The following is a 12,533-nucleotide window of genomic DNA, read 5'->3' as shown; positions in this document are numbered from 1 at the left end:
TGGGGAAGTGACCACACCTCAAAGATACACTAATTAGCCTTGACAGCCCATAGACAGGTGTCTTGTGCTAGAGCAAACTGAACACAGTCTACTGGGGTTTTTCCATGCTATTTAAAAAAAACTTTACCTGCAAGAGTGACAAGTATATAATGCCACTTATATAGTACTAATAATACTACACAGTATTCAATTAGTCCTTTATTGAACCAGGTAAGTCAGTTTAGAAACGATTTTCAATAATCTGGCCAAGAGGCTCAAAAAACCGTTCTGGCTTTAACAAAACTATACAACAGATTCAAGGCAGTATCGAGCAACGCAAAGCAATATTACAGTACAACAGGAGGTATGTAATCGGTCCGTAGTAATGTAGCAATCACAAGTACCTGCCAGCACCAAGGCCAGGTTATAGATAACTAGATCAGAGTATTCCAGACACCAGCAGACGAGAATTGGAAAGAGTGTCTGCCCAGCCCTTATAAAAGTCTCCCACGCTATTTTTGCACAGTGCTTTAGCAGTTTGACCATGCTTCTCCTGTTGTTAGACTGTGCATTCACCAAAGCTTAGCCCGGTTTGCCATTAACATTAGCATACCATACCTCGCTATTCTTTGCAATGCTTACCTGTGCTTTACCATGCTTTCACTGAGCTGTTACTATGGGAAACTTTTATAAAGGAAACCTGGGGCAATAGTCACAAAGCATCTACTACCTTGTTAAATTAACACCTGTTATGAGCTAAAAAAAAAAAAAAAGTGTAGACTGTTCAGAAAAGCCTTTGTATAGAACTTAAAACATGCATCCGCATATTATTATACTTAGTAATATAATATAAGCATTGAGAATATTTTATTACTAAAAGCCAAAAAGCAAAATACATTGTAGAATCTTCACTAAAGCTTTCAAATGCAACTGGAAACAGGCAGGTGCTTATAATATAATATAATATAATATAATATAATATAAATGCCGTCACTTCAGAGATGTTTGAAAAGTGCTTGTCCACTTTTGGACTAAATGAATGAACCGATGTGTCCTCAATGTTTTTTGCAAAGTAATTGCATGGTTATCTAATCCACCGGATGCTAATCTTAAATGCTGTAAATACTAAAACTATTAATTACCCAAGATCGGGCAAAAAGATAGAAATTCAAGGCATCATTAATTGTAATATCACAGGAGTAATTTACATGTTAACCTGTCCATGCAGACTGGGTTACACGGGTCAAACGAATAGAGCCTTCAAAAATAAGGGTCTCTGAACATAAAGAAGCAATTAGGGCACCCAGATCAAAAATATGCAATAGCCAAACACTTTAAGAAAAGCCGGTCACGGATCATCTCCACATTCATTAGGAATTGTGGGGGTGGAAAAAGTGACTCTACCAGCTCGAGGTGGGAATTGGATACTTTTGTTACTACGGAGAGAAGCATACTGGATATTTGCCCTTCAAACATTAAAACCAATTGGTCTCAATGAAGGAGTCAATTTGTGTCCTTCAACTTGAAATCTCTGATTTAAGTCAGATTACATTATGTTGAAGTGTTTTCAATGCCGATAGTTTCTATTGTATGGATCTGTGGTAATATGTAATTATCGGAATGATATCATTTAGATAATTATGTCAATCGCATTGTTAAGTTATCTACAATGTTGCCCTTGCTCTTATTGTATGACTTGTACTGTGATACTTGAAATGTATTTGCTTACGATTGTAAGTCGCCCTGGATAAGGGCGTCTGCTAAGAAATAAATAATAATAATAATAATAATAATAATAATAATAGTAATAATAATAATAATAATAATAATAATAATAATAATAATAATAATGTTTAATAACAATATTTCATAATTAATTTATACTATCATTTATAGATTTGTGGTATATGAGTGTTGACTTTATGTGATTTTAATTTTAATTGTGTGTGTTTAAATATGAAGTCATGATCGAATTTGAACATGTCAATTGCACTATGCCGAATCAATTATAATATTTAATTAAAGAATTACACTTTAATTTATGTGGCAGATTGCTGCTGAATATATATTAAATGTTAGTGAATCATGATCATTGCATGCTGTGGATTAAACTATAATATTTAATAACATATGTAGCAGATTGTTGCTAAGTGTATGGAATATGAAATGAATGCATTGATTGCTATATCATTATTTCTAATAATCGGATAATGGTGTTAATGATAAGGATTGCAGGGTGTATTTAATAGAGCTAATGAGTTGTGTTTTCAATATACTCTGATGAAGACAACATGTCGAAACAAGGAAGCATACCTGTTTTTACCTGTTTTGTTTTTAATGAATAAAGTATGAATAATTGAGAGCCATATTTGGAATATAGAACTTTGATTTAGTTGCTGTCTTTTCTCTTCGGTGGTGGCAACATCTATGAAGTGTTTTATATTATTATTTATTTCTTAGCAGGCACTCTTATCCAGGGCGACTTACAATTGTTACAAGACATCACATTATTACAATTACGTTATTTATTTTACACATTATTTTTACATACAATTACCCATTTATACAGTTGGGTTTTTACTGGAGCAATCTAGGTAAAGTACCTTGCTCAAGGGTACAGCAGCAGTGTCCCCCACCTGGGATTGAACCCACGACCCTCCGGTCAAGAGTCCAGAGCCCTAACCACTACTCCACACTGCTGTATATATACAGTACGCCCTCGCTATAACGAACCTGCTGGGGTCCAAGCCTTTTCTTTATATCAAGGGGTTCTATAGCGAAAGGACAATCACAATTAACGATACACTGCTGGAGTAAGTTAATGAGATGAGATTGTGAATAGAAACAGAATTTCATGTCCCCCTTCGTTTCATGTATGCAGTATTCTGCCTTTGCTTTATCCAATTCGTTAAAGAATTTAAACGCAGTACAAAAAGCAAAAATCCCGAATTGATGCTGAACTTCTATTCAAAATCAATCTGACATGAATCGTTTCAAACATGAAAGGTTCATCAGATCCTCAAGTTTTTTTTTTTTTCTTTAATCAGTTTTGCTTTGCCGCATGGTTGCTGAACAAGCCAAAACACAGAGTGCTTTTTAAAAAAAAAAAATGCTGTCCATGTGTGATGAATGTTGCAGAGGCCTGTTTGTGAGGTGTATACGGAATAATGTAGCCAAGTCTCATTCCTGTTTCTCCAAACAGCATTTTGCCAGTTGGACACGACCCAGTTTATTCTTATATAAAAAAAAAGCAAATACACAACCGTACTTAAAAAACTGTGAACGTCCACTAATATTTTAAGCAATGTCTTTCTACTAAATGACATTATATAACATTCCTCCCCACATCTGCAAAATAGTTAACATTCTGATGGCATTTATTTTGTTCTTTTTTAATAATTTAAATTAATAACGCCATTGCTGTTTCAAATGACTCATTTGCATTAAAATGAAGCGATGCCTTGAATATTAAATATGACGCTGAACTGCTTTCTCGTAATGTTAAGGGTTACATTGACAAAAATGAATTCTAACTTTATTAGTAGCGTAGTATTAGTACTGTAGTGGAAGTTGAAGACTGGAGCTTGAAAAAAAACATGGTGCCACAAAACTGTTACAAAGTAGAGCTTTAATTTAGACCTAGGAGTCCTGCAGGCCTGCCCTCACTGAGTGTTGTAAGAGGGTAGCCAGTAAATAAACTAAAAGCAGTAAAGGTGCCATTCCCAGGTGCATGCTGGGCTGCGTTCCCATGCTTGTGTACTCGTTTCTACTAACAGTGAGACTGGTTGAAACCAGTACTGTGGAGTGAAAACAGACAGCTAAGAGGGCTGTTGTCGGTCAAGCTGTTTCATTTTTCAGAATTATTTAGAACTGTGAACTTCATGGCTATGAGAATTTGCCTGCCAAGACTCGAAAGTATAGCGTACAGCAGACAGGAAACTTAACCTGGTGCAATTATACTCTTACACAGGAATCTGTTAAAGCGTCTGTCACAACCAGAGACCAGCAAAGAAATCCAGACACTACGCAGCTCCACCTGCTGGTTTAAAGCGCTACTGCAGTTGATGATCCAATAATCAAAGCACGATTATTATTATTTTGTGGTTGTTAAGTATAGGTGTGTAAATACCGTAGTAAAAAAAAACAAAACCGTAATTATAAGTTATTATTTATTTGGCAGACGCCTTTATCCAAGAATTCAAAACTTAATAAATACATATTCTGTATTCATAATCACTGTTTTCATATCCTATCCATTATAAGGACAGATGGTAGGAGACAGAGAGTGGTGAGCGTACAGAATGGGTTGCCTTGCCACGCTGTTGAGGCTGAATCATTGGGATCCTTTTGAGACCCGATTTGACAAAGCTCTGAGATCAATCTTGATGCTTATCTAGGTCATTGGGGCTGGTTGTCCTTGACCCCTAATACTCTGGCAAACATGGGTTCCCACAGACAGGGGCTACTCACAAGCAGAAGTCGGACGCAAACCCGGGACCTCACGCTTTGAAGCATAGCGCCGATACCGCTGTACAAAAGGGCCGGGCTCCCTTACAGGCACAGATATAGGACTTTATGTTTTCATGTTTAGATTGCGTCACCTACCAGTCCTGACCCCTACGCCCGTGCACGCTACAATATGATGGCACTACTCCATCTAGTGGCATTGTGTAAAAACTGCAGCTCAAACATTGACCAAAAATTCACTGCTGGAAATTCCAAGATGGCTGCCATTTATAGGCATCGATGGACTAGCTAGCAGGTTTCCTTTCACCCCGTTAAAAGAACCGATAATCAAGGCTTTAAAATCCACTTCTTAATAAGCGTTAGCACCAGAAACATTATGACTGCTGCCCATGTATTTGTGATTTGATTTATTAGGGATATGCTGTACAGCTGGGAAGACATCGAGAGAGACTTCTAGTCACTGTCATTGCGTTTATAAAGTTTATTTTAGTATTTCTAAATGTCCAAAACCACTCTTTTCCGAGCGTCTAAACACAGCAACAACTACTAGAAAATAATAGTTAATAATAATGTCTTGCCCAATCTTGTTTCAGGTAATCTTGGTAAGATATGATGTTTGTGTTTTACTGGGGGGCTAGTACACCTTCCATCAATAGAGATACATATCTGTTTTCATTTGAAACTGTCTGCGCATCTTCAAATCTCGTGCATTTTCAAGGGTACTTCGAAGTTCGATACAATCTGCAGAAGAATGCCCTTATTCTTTTCAGATGCACTGCCATGTATCTGTATACTGAAATCTCTAGTCGGCACAGACCACGCATAATGAATGTGAGATGATTATTCTTTGATAGGGTTGTGTGGAAGTGGATCATAAGAGCAGCAAATCTCTAGAGCAGAAGGAATCTACAGAGGCACTGCAGTGTCTATTACAAACACATGAGGGTAGCTTTCCAGTGACTCGCGTTTAAAGCATTTGAATAAATGGAAGATACTGATAAAGACCTCACAGAATTTGACTAGTGTATTATACTGTACGACTGCTTAATGGCTGAATGTGGTTTCTGTCTGTGGGCTCTGCCTGTAGGGAGTGGTAGCTGGTCTGCAGGCTGATCAGACGATAGGGACGTGAATGCTTTTGGCATCCTGTCTGTTGTTTTTGGCTCAACTGCTCTTTGTTTATTTGAGTTATTGCTGGGGGCACGGCAATGAGTTTTCATTCATCAAAAGTACTTAAAAATATAACTACAAATAATTAAAGCAGTTCATGGATTGGATTTACACCAACATTTTGTAATTCCCATACTTTTCCCGCGGTTGCTCTGTGCATTTACCATAGTTTACCATGTGTTTTTAAAATATGCTTTACCATAATTTTCTGTGCTTTGCAATGCTTATCTGTGCTTTACCATGCTTTAACTGGCGGGCCATGTCCTGCTTGGCTTTCTGGAGAGCGGCCTCCAGATCTGCAATACGGGCCCTGGCGTCTTTCACTGCCAGCTCCCCGCGCTCCTCTGCCTCAGCGATCTGAGCCTCCAGGTTACCACGCTGTTGAGGAAACAGGATCATTAAAGTTTATTCATGGTAATTTGTTACTCTAAAATATATATGATTTTCCATTGACCCAGCACTCGCTAGCTCTTACCTGGGCTTTGAGGTTCTCAATCTCACTGTTGAATCTTGAGATGGTCCTTGTGACATCAGCGATCTCAGCCTTGGAGTTGCAGAGGTCGTCAAACTATTGGCCAGCTGAGGTAATGAGCTCGATGAACTGTTTGGAGAGAGACGGGAGCAAGTCAGAGGGGCAGGAAGAAACCAAGCAGAAAATACTAATATTCAAACCAATAAGATAAGTACATGGCAAAGATTGCAGGCATTGTCCATCTCCACGACAATAGAGACGTTCTTGAACTGATTCTGCAGCTCGCTGAGCTCCTGAAAAGAAAGAAAGTCTGTAGAGAGTGGCACGTTCTACTGGAGCCATTTCTGTTTGTGTTGAGGTTTTGATCATGAGGGAGGGAGGACTTGTAAAAAGACTGGAATCTAAACTTAAGCTGCGGAGATGGGTTTCCCAGCTCTAGGATATATCAGCTCCAGCTGGGGTTCGGGGTAGGCCTGGGTTAGGGTTGCACATGGTTAGGGACTGTCTCTATCTGAGTGTGTGGCAGAAGCGATCCTGCACCTCTCTGTAAACGCAAGAATTCCAGCTCATCCGCCAGCCCCTGCAGCTTGTCATCCGGTTCCAAATTGAAGCAGGCAACGTCGACGTCCTTCTTGAGGAGCCACAAAGCCGTTCTCCAGAGAAGTGCGCTTGTTCACGTCATCTTCGTACCTGCGAGAGACACGGAGATTCCCACAGATTAAACTTGAAGCTTTGCGTGTCAGGCTAACTGCACTCCGTGGTCATGCGCTCATTGTAAATGCCGCCCCTGCTGAAGTCCAGCACTCCCTTCTGCTTCGTGTCCACCACGATGTAAGCCTTTTGAAACTCTGGCCTATGTCTTGCCCTGACCTTGTAGCTCTTTAGCTTGGCACATGGCCTGTAATACACCCATGTCGGAGTGACTGGCTTTTCATAACTCTTAGGGGAAGCAGTGTGGAGTAGTGGTTAGGGCTCTGGACTCTTGACCGGAGGGTTGTGGATTCAATCCCCAGTGGGGGACACTGCTGCTGTACCCTTGAGCAAGGTACTTTACCTAGATTGCTCCAGTAAAAACCCAACTGTATAAATGGGTAATTGTATGTAAAAAAAAATAATGTGATATCTGTATAATGTGATATAATGTATAATGTGATATGTTGTAACAATTGTAAGTCGCCCTGGATAAGGGCGTCTGCTAAGAAATAAATAATAATAATAACTCATTTTTTGCTTCTATTTAATAAGCTGTTCTGCCTATGTACAAACCATAATTAAACCAATTAAAACTGGTTCTAAAACCACTTACTTCTATTAAATGTGACATGCTATGACTTTAGATAAAGTGTCACGGAATGCCTAATAACACATTATACAAATGGAACACTAGGTTTTTCCTTTTAAATTGCATTAATTGTTTCATCAGCTCTTTGTTCCTTTCCATTATTATTATTATTATTATTATTATTTATTTCTTAGCAGACGCCCTTAGCCAGGGCGACTTACAACTGTTACAAAATATCACAGTACAAAATATTATGAAACCCCTTGCTTATGGTGCCTCTTTAAATGGTAAAGAAATGATTGAAACTCTATCTAAACATTGTGTGATTTTTCCGTGTTTACTGTAAGTTCAGAATTAACTCAGGCTTAACAAACTCTTAAAATCAAGCTATACATAGCTGGTGCACATCAGCAGTTTGCTGCCTGTGAGAATTTAGCAAAACCCATATTACATTAAGTTGTTCTTGAGTGTAACTTCTTGTTATCTGGGTTTCTGCTAACATTGGTGAAGCGAAGAAGAAATGCAGATGTTAACTGTTAATGTGCTTTGTTTCAAACCATGTATCATGCTAGGGAAATTTGATCAAGCAAATTACATAAGCTAGCTGTATATCTGTGCTGTACGAAGTCATTTCTTTGCTCAGAAACTAACATCTCTGTGCCATGCCAGCTCAGAAAAACCTCTCTGATGCCATGTAAGCTCAGCTCAGAAACTAACATCTACACTGATGCCAGCTCAGACAACCCATCTCTGTGTAGCAGGGCAGCTCAGAATACCATCAGCTGAGGCCTGCGTGTGTGATCACTGTTGTATCACATTTGATTTGCTTTGCTCCTGTTTGTAGTTTTGATTCCTGAATAAACTCTCTTTGATTGACTTTATCTGAAGAAGACTGATTGATTATTTTGAGATGAACATGAATCTTAAAACGAGGTCCTGGGACTTCCTGAGCTCAGCCTCCAGCGAGCTCTTCTCCCTGATGATGCCCCCCTAGCTGGCACCGCAGGTTGCTGATGTAAGCCTGGTGCATGGGCTCAAGGTAACTAAAGTTACCTCGAACTTAAGCTGAACTAATGACACAGAGAAATGAATTCAATCTGTAGGAAAATAATGACAGTGAGCATTGAGCAGTACTGACTAATAAAATCATTTGTGCAGTCTGGAAAGAAAAACACGCTACAGCAAAAGCATTTTCATTTTGTTTTGTTTTAAAATCTTTTTTTTAAAGAGAACTCTGTTTACTGACTTTTCAGGTAGTTTTGCATTTTCTAGATCATTTTACTTCACGGGCCTTCTCTTCTTCCATCAGCCAACCAGTTTAATGACCCTTATCAGAGACCCTTTTATTATTAAATTCATAAAGATTTAAATCCAGAGAACATTTTAATGCTTGACAACCTTTGGGCAACTTTTCGTGACAACATACAAAGCAACTTTTCGCAGGAGACATTTTAAAACACTTCCTGAATCGTTAACGCCTCCATATCAACCCCCCCCCCCTCCCCCCCCCCCTTACAAAAAGTTTCTTGAAAAGTTACCAAAAAGAAAGTTGCCTAGTTTAACTTGCAAAATAACACGCTACCTGCTGTATGTCTCTGTTCGTCTTTCCTTAGAAGAAGGAACAAGCCAGAGCTGACCAAGTGGACAACTGGACCGTCTCTACCAGAAATACGAGCAGTCATAATTCAAACAGTCAGTGACAGGACCTTTATTGAGCTCTTGTGAATAAGCTAACTGGGAGGCAATGATGCCCACGGCTACAAGCCCAGGTGTGCATAGCCGTGTTTATTTAGCAAGTGCTTTTTGTGTTATTAGTTTATTTTATTTTTTTTACACTCGTAAATACCTCCTACAGACATACCATAAGCATGTAGTAAAACATATACTGGTATCACAATCTACAGCATGCAGAAGGGCACAATTAACACTGTATTCACTGTGTGTATAATCGTACCGTATTAAGTTTCCTATCTATGTATCTATTTTATAATGCATTCATGTTTTTTTTTTCAAAGTTTGGCAGGGCACCTTCTCGAACTCCATGGAGTTCACACAAACAGTTTTAAAATGTTCTACAAATGAATACAAAAAAATCATGACTGAAGGGGATATAGTGTGCATTCCGGCTAAGGAAAAAAAAAGCATGTATGTTATGCTTTCCTTGAACAATTCTGTTTAAACTCGTGTTTCTCGGATTATCCTAGAAGCAACGGCATAGGAAACATGATCATAAATTATAATTTACGATCATTTTCTAAGAGTAGAAACCTTTCTCGTATTCCTCTAAAGCACTGGTTCCTAACCTTGGTCCTGGGGACCCCCTGTGCCTGCTGGTTTTCATTCCAACTGAGCTCTCAGTTACTTAACTAGACCCTTCATTGAACTGATCATTTGCTTAATTAGACCTTTTTAATTGTTTTCAGCTCTTAAACAGTTGCAGAGTTCATTATTCTATATGTATTACTGCACTTATAAAAGTTGCATGGTATGTTTGCATGGCAGTTTTCTTACCCTTTTTGGTTGCACTATGCATTTCTCATAATTGAACATGTTTTTTGTGTATGCTTCACCATTCTTTTCTGGGCTTTACAATGCTTATCTATGCTTTCCTGGGCTGTGCTTTCCTACACTTTGCTATTGTTTAAAAAGAAAAGCAGACATTCAAAAATAAATCACATTTCAGAATCTGCAGATTGCAATCGAGTCTGCTGCGACTTAAATAGCATGTCAGAGATCAGATTAAAAAGTAAAAAGGATGAGAACTTGCATATATTACTTGGAAAAGCGTTCTGCTTTTTAAAGTCATAACAATGTAGGGGTGTGAGGATTTAGGCAACTGTTCAAATTCCTCAAGTTGTTTGATAAGACCTTACAGGAGACTCAGCATACTTCTTGCTAATTATACGTCGGAATTCGCTGGCCTTGTTACAAAATGTGAAAATGTTTTCATTTGTACTGTTTCTGAAATGAACGTAGCTACCTCGAACACTGGCTGAATTCAATCTGTAGGAAAATGTCAGTGAGCATTGACCAGTTTTGTTTAAAGAAATCTCTGTTTACAAGACTGACTTTCAGGTAGTTTTGCATTTACAAGGTCATTTTACCATGATAGTGTTCCCCGCCTCTTCACGGCCTTCTCTTCTGGCATCAGCCAACCAGCTGCTTCCCCTATTGATTGACATGCCGGGGAGCCAGACAGTGACATGCTTTGACCGAGCTGCAGATAAGATTATAGATCCTAGACTGCAGATGGAGCCAGCCCCAGTTTGATACTGGAATGAGATTTTTACAGACTGGTTCAGGCGGAAACAAATGAAGTGAAACATTAGGCATGCCCAAGAAACTATATTGTTAATGACAGCACACCCACCTATCACGTTTAACAGTGAAGTATGAACAGACAATCAGAGGTCCCAAGGCGGGCATCAGGGTGTAATGGATCACTGTGGTGTTGATCACAGTATAGCTGCCTGCTTGAGCAGACCTTATTGGGAAGTGTGGCGCAGACCTGACACTGGTAACAGCGAGGCAATTCCAGTTTCTATTACATTGCAGTTCCTACCAGTTCCTTCGTTATTTATAAATAGTGATCTTGCAATGCAATGGTCTGCTAGAGCCAAGGCTGCCATTCCCCTGGAACAGCCTGGGGTAAAGAGAAGAAAACTCTAAGGCCAGAGATCCACGAGCAATTGTTATCGTCAATTCGAGTTGACAACAAAAATTGTCAATTGAATTGCTGTTGCTAAATGGGTCTGGAGGTTCTCCAGTCTTTTACCTCCGCCGGTGACCGCCCGAAAATATTAGCTAATTCCTTATATTCGTCTTCTTTTTGATTGCGTCATTAAATTCTGCACAGCTAACATCCCATAAACCATTTTCTGTCGTGAAAAGAAATCGACCAATTGCAAAGCTTGCTGGCTCGTCCGCTTGTCTGCAGCCATGCTTCCTGTTTAGCAGAATGGAGAGTGAAATCGGGTGATTAGAAAACGCACTGTGATTGGATGAACACCGGCACGTAGAAACATTGTCCACTGCATTGCTGGAAATAGAGCAGTGGCCTATTCGTGCAACCCCATTGCCAATCGTAACATTTGCTGACAACTGGAGCTGTCAGTTAGTGACACGGTCCTTTATCATTGTCGAGTTGTATCTCTGGCTGTAAACTGGATTCCCTTAAAAGGGAGAAAAATGCTACAAGACACACAGCCCAAAGCAAACTGGGTGTAGCACCACGGCTCATTTCCAATGAGTTCTGGTATTTTCCAGAACTATGGTAAATGCATAGCATAACCATGGGAAAACCATAGCTGCAGAATACCATGAAAAAAGACAGTGGTAAACTTTTGCAAGGGGTTTGTCAAAGAATGTAAAGCTTCATTCAGCATTTCTACATGTTCTGCTAGCGAGTGCTTTATAGCTATGGATGAAGCACAACAAAGCTTGAGTAAAGCCATTTATCTCACAGGGTGACCAGACTTGCAATGGCATGCAAGCAAGGAAACTTGTGTACCTACAGTTGGGATTACCTTTAGCAGGCATTAGCTGAAATTCTTGTCAGCTTGTCTCTCCTAGTTTTAAACCCACATCACAATCCTAAAGCAGTATTTTCGGTAAGGGAAGTAGGAGACTGTACAGAGCAAGTCAAGCTCCCCATTTCTTTGCCTGAACAAGATTTTAGAAATGTATAACTCCATCCCCTGAGATTGATAGCTCCAACAAGCCTGAACAGCAACTCAGCCAGAGGGAAGAGCTGTCAGGCACTGAGGGGGGGGGGGGGGGGGGTCGAAGGTCAGAGGTCAGGGGCATAGCTGGCTGAGGGGATCCCCGGGCCAATCGGAACGAGACACACTTCACATTTGCAGCGACCGACCCGCCTCCTCCTCCTGGTCTCAGCTCTGTGATTGGCCGGCTGGGAGACAGGTTTGGCAAGATGTTTTATTGAAAGCAGACACACCCAAAGCAGGTTTACTCACCTCCTTTCTGCAAGACAAGCAGAACTGCGATAGCGCTTACTGTGTAGCAGCCTGTGCTGTGCTTTTGTTGTCAGGGGGAAAACATTAACAGACACACCAGTTACAAGTACATAATCCTGCTGTTCCAATTTTTTTTTTTAAAATGACTTTCTCCAAATTTGAAGAATTATTGTTATTGCTTAAACATTAA

At 39.7% G+C, this 12,533-nt stretch overlaps 1 pseudogene; it reads right to left on the bottom strand.

The window, feature by feature from the left end:
- Positions 1 to 10,575, bottom strand: part of LOC131696761 (intermediate filament protein ON3-like) — a 38,952-nt pseudogene extending 28,377 nt beyond the window's left edge.
- Between the last annotated feature and the right edge of the window lie 1,958 nt (positions 10,576 to 12,533).

This window comes from Acipenser ruthenus, chromosome 42 (assembly GCF_902713425.1).
Source record: "Acipenser ruthenus chromosome 42, fAciRut3.2 maternal haplotype, whole genome shotgun sequence".
NCBI classification, from domain to species: domain Eukaryota; kingdom Metazoa; phylum Chordata; class Actinopteri; order Acipenseriformes; family Acipenseridae; genus Acipenser; species Acipenser ruthenus.
This window is presented reverse-complemented; position numbering and strand designations above follow the sequence as displayed.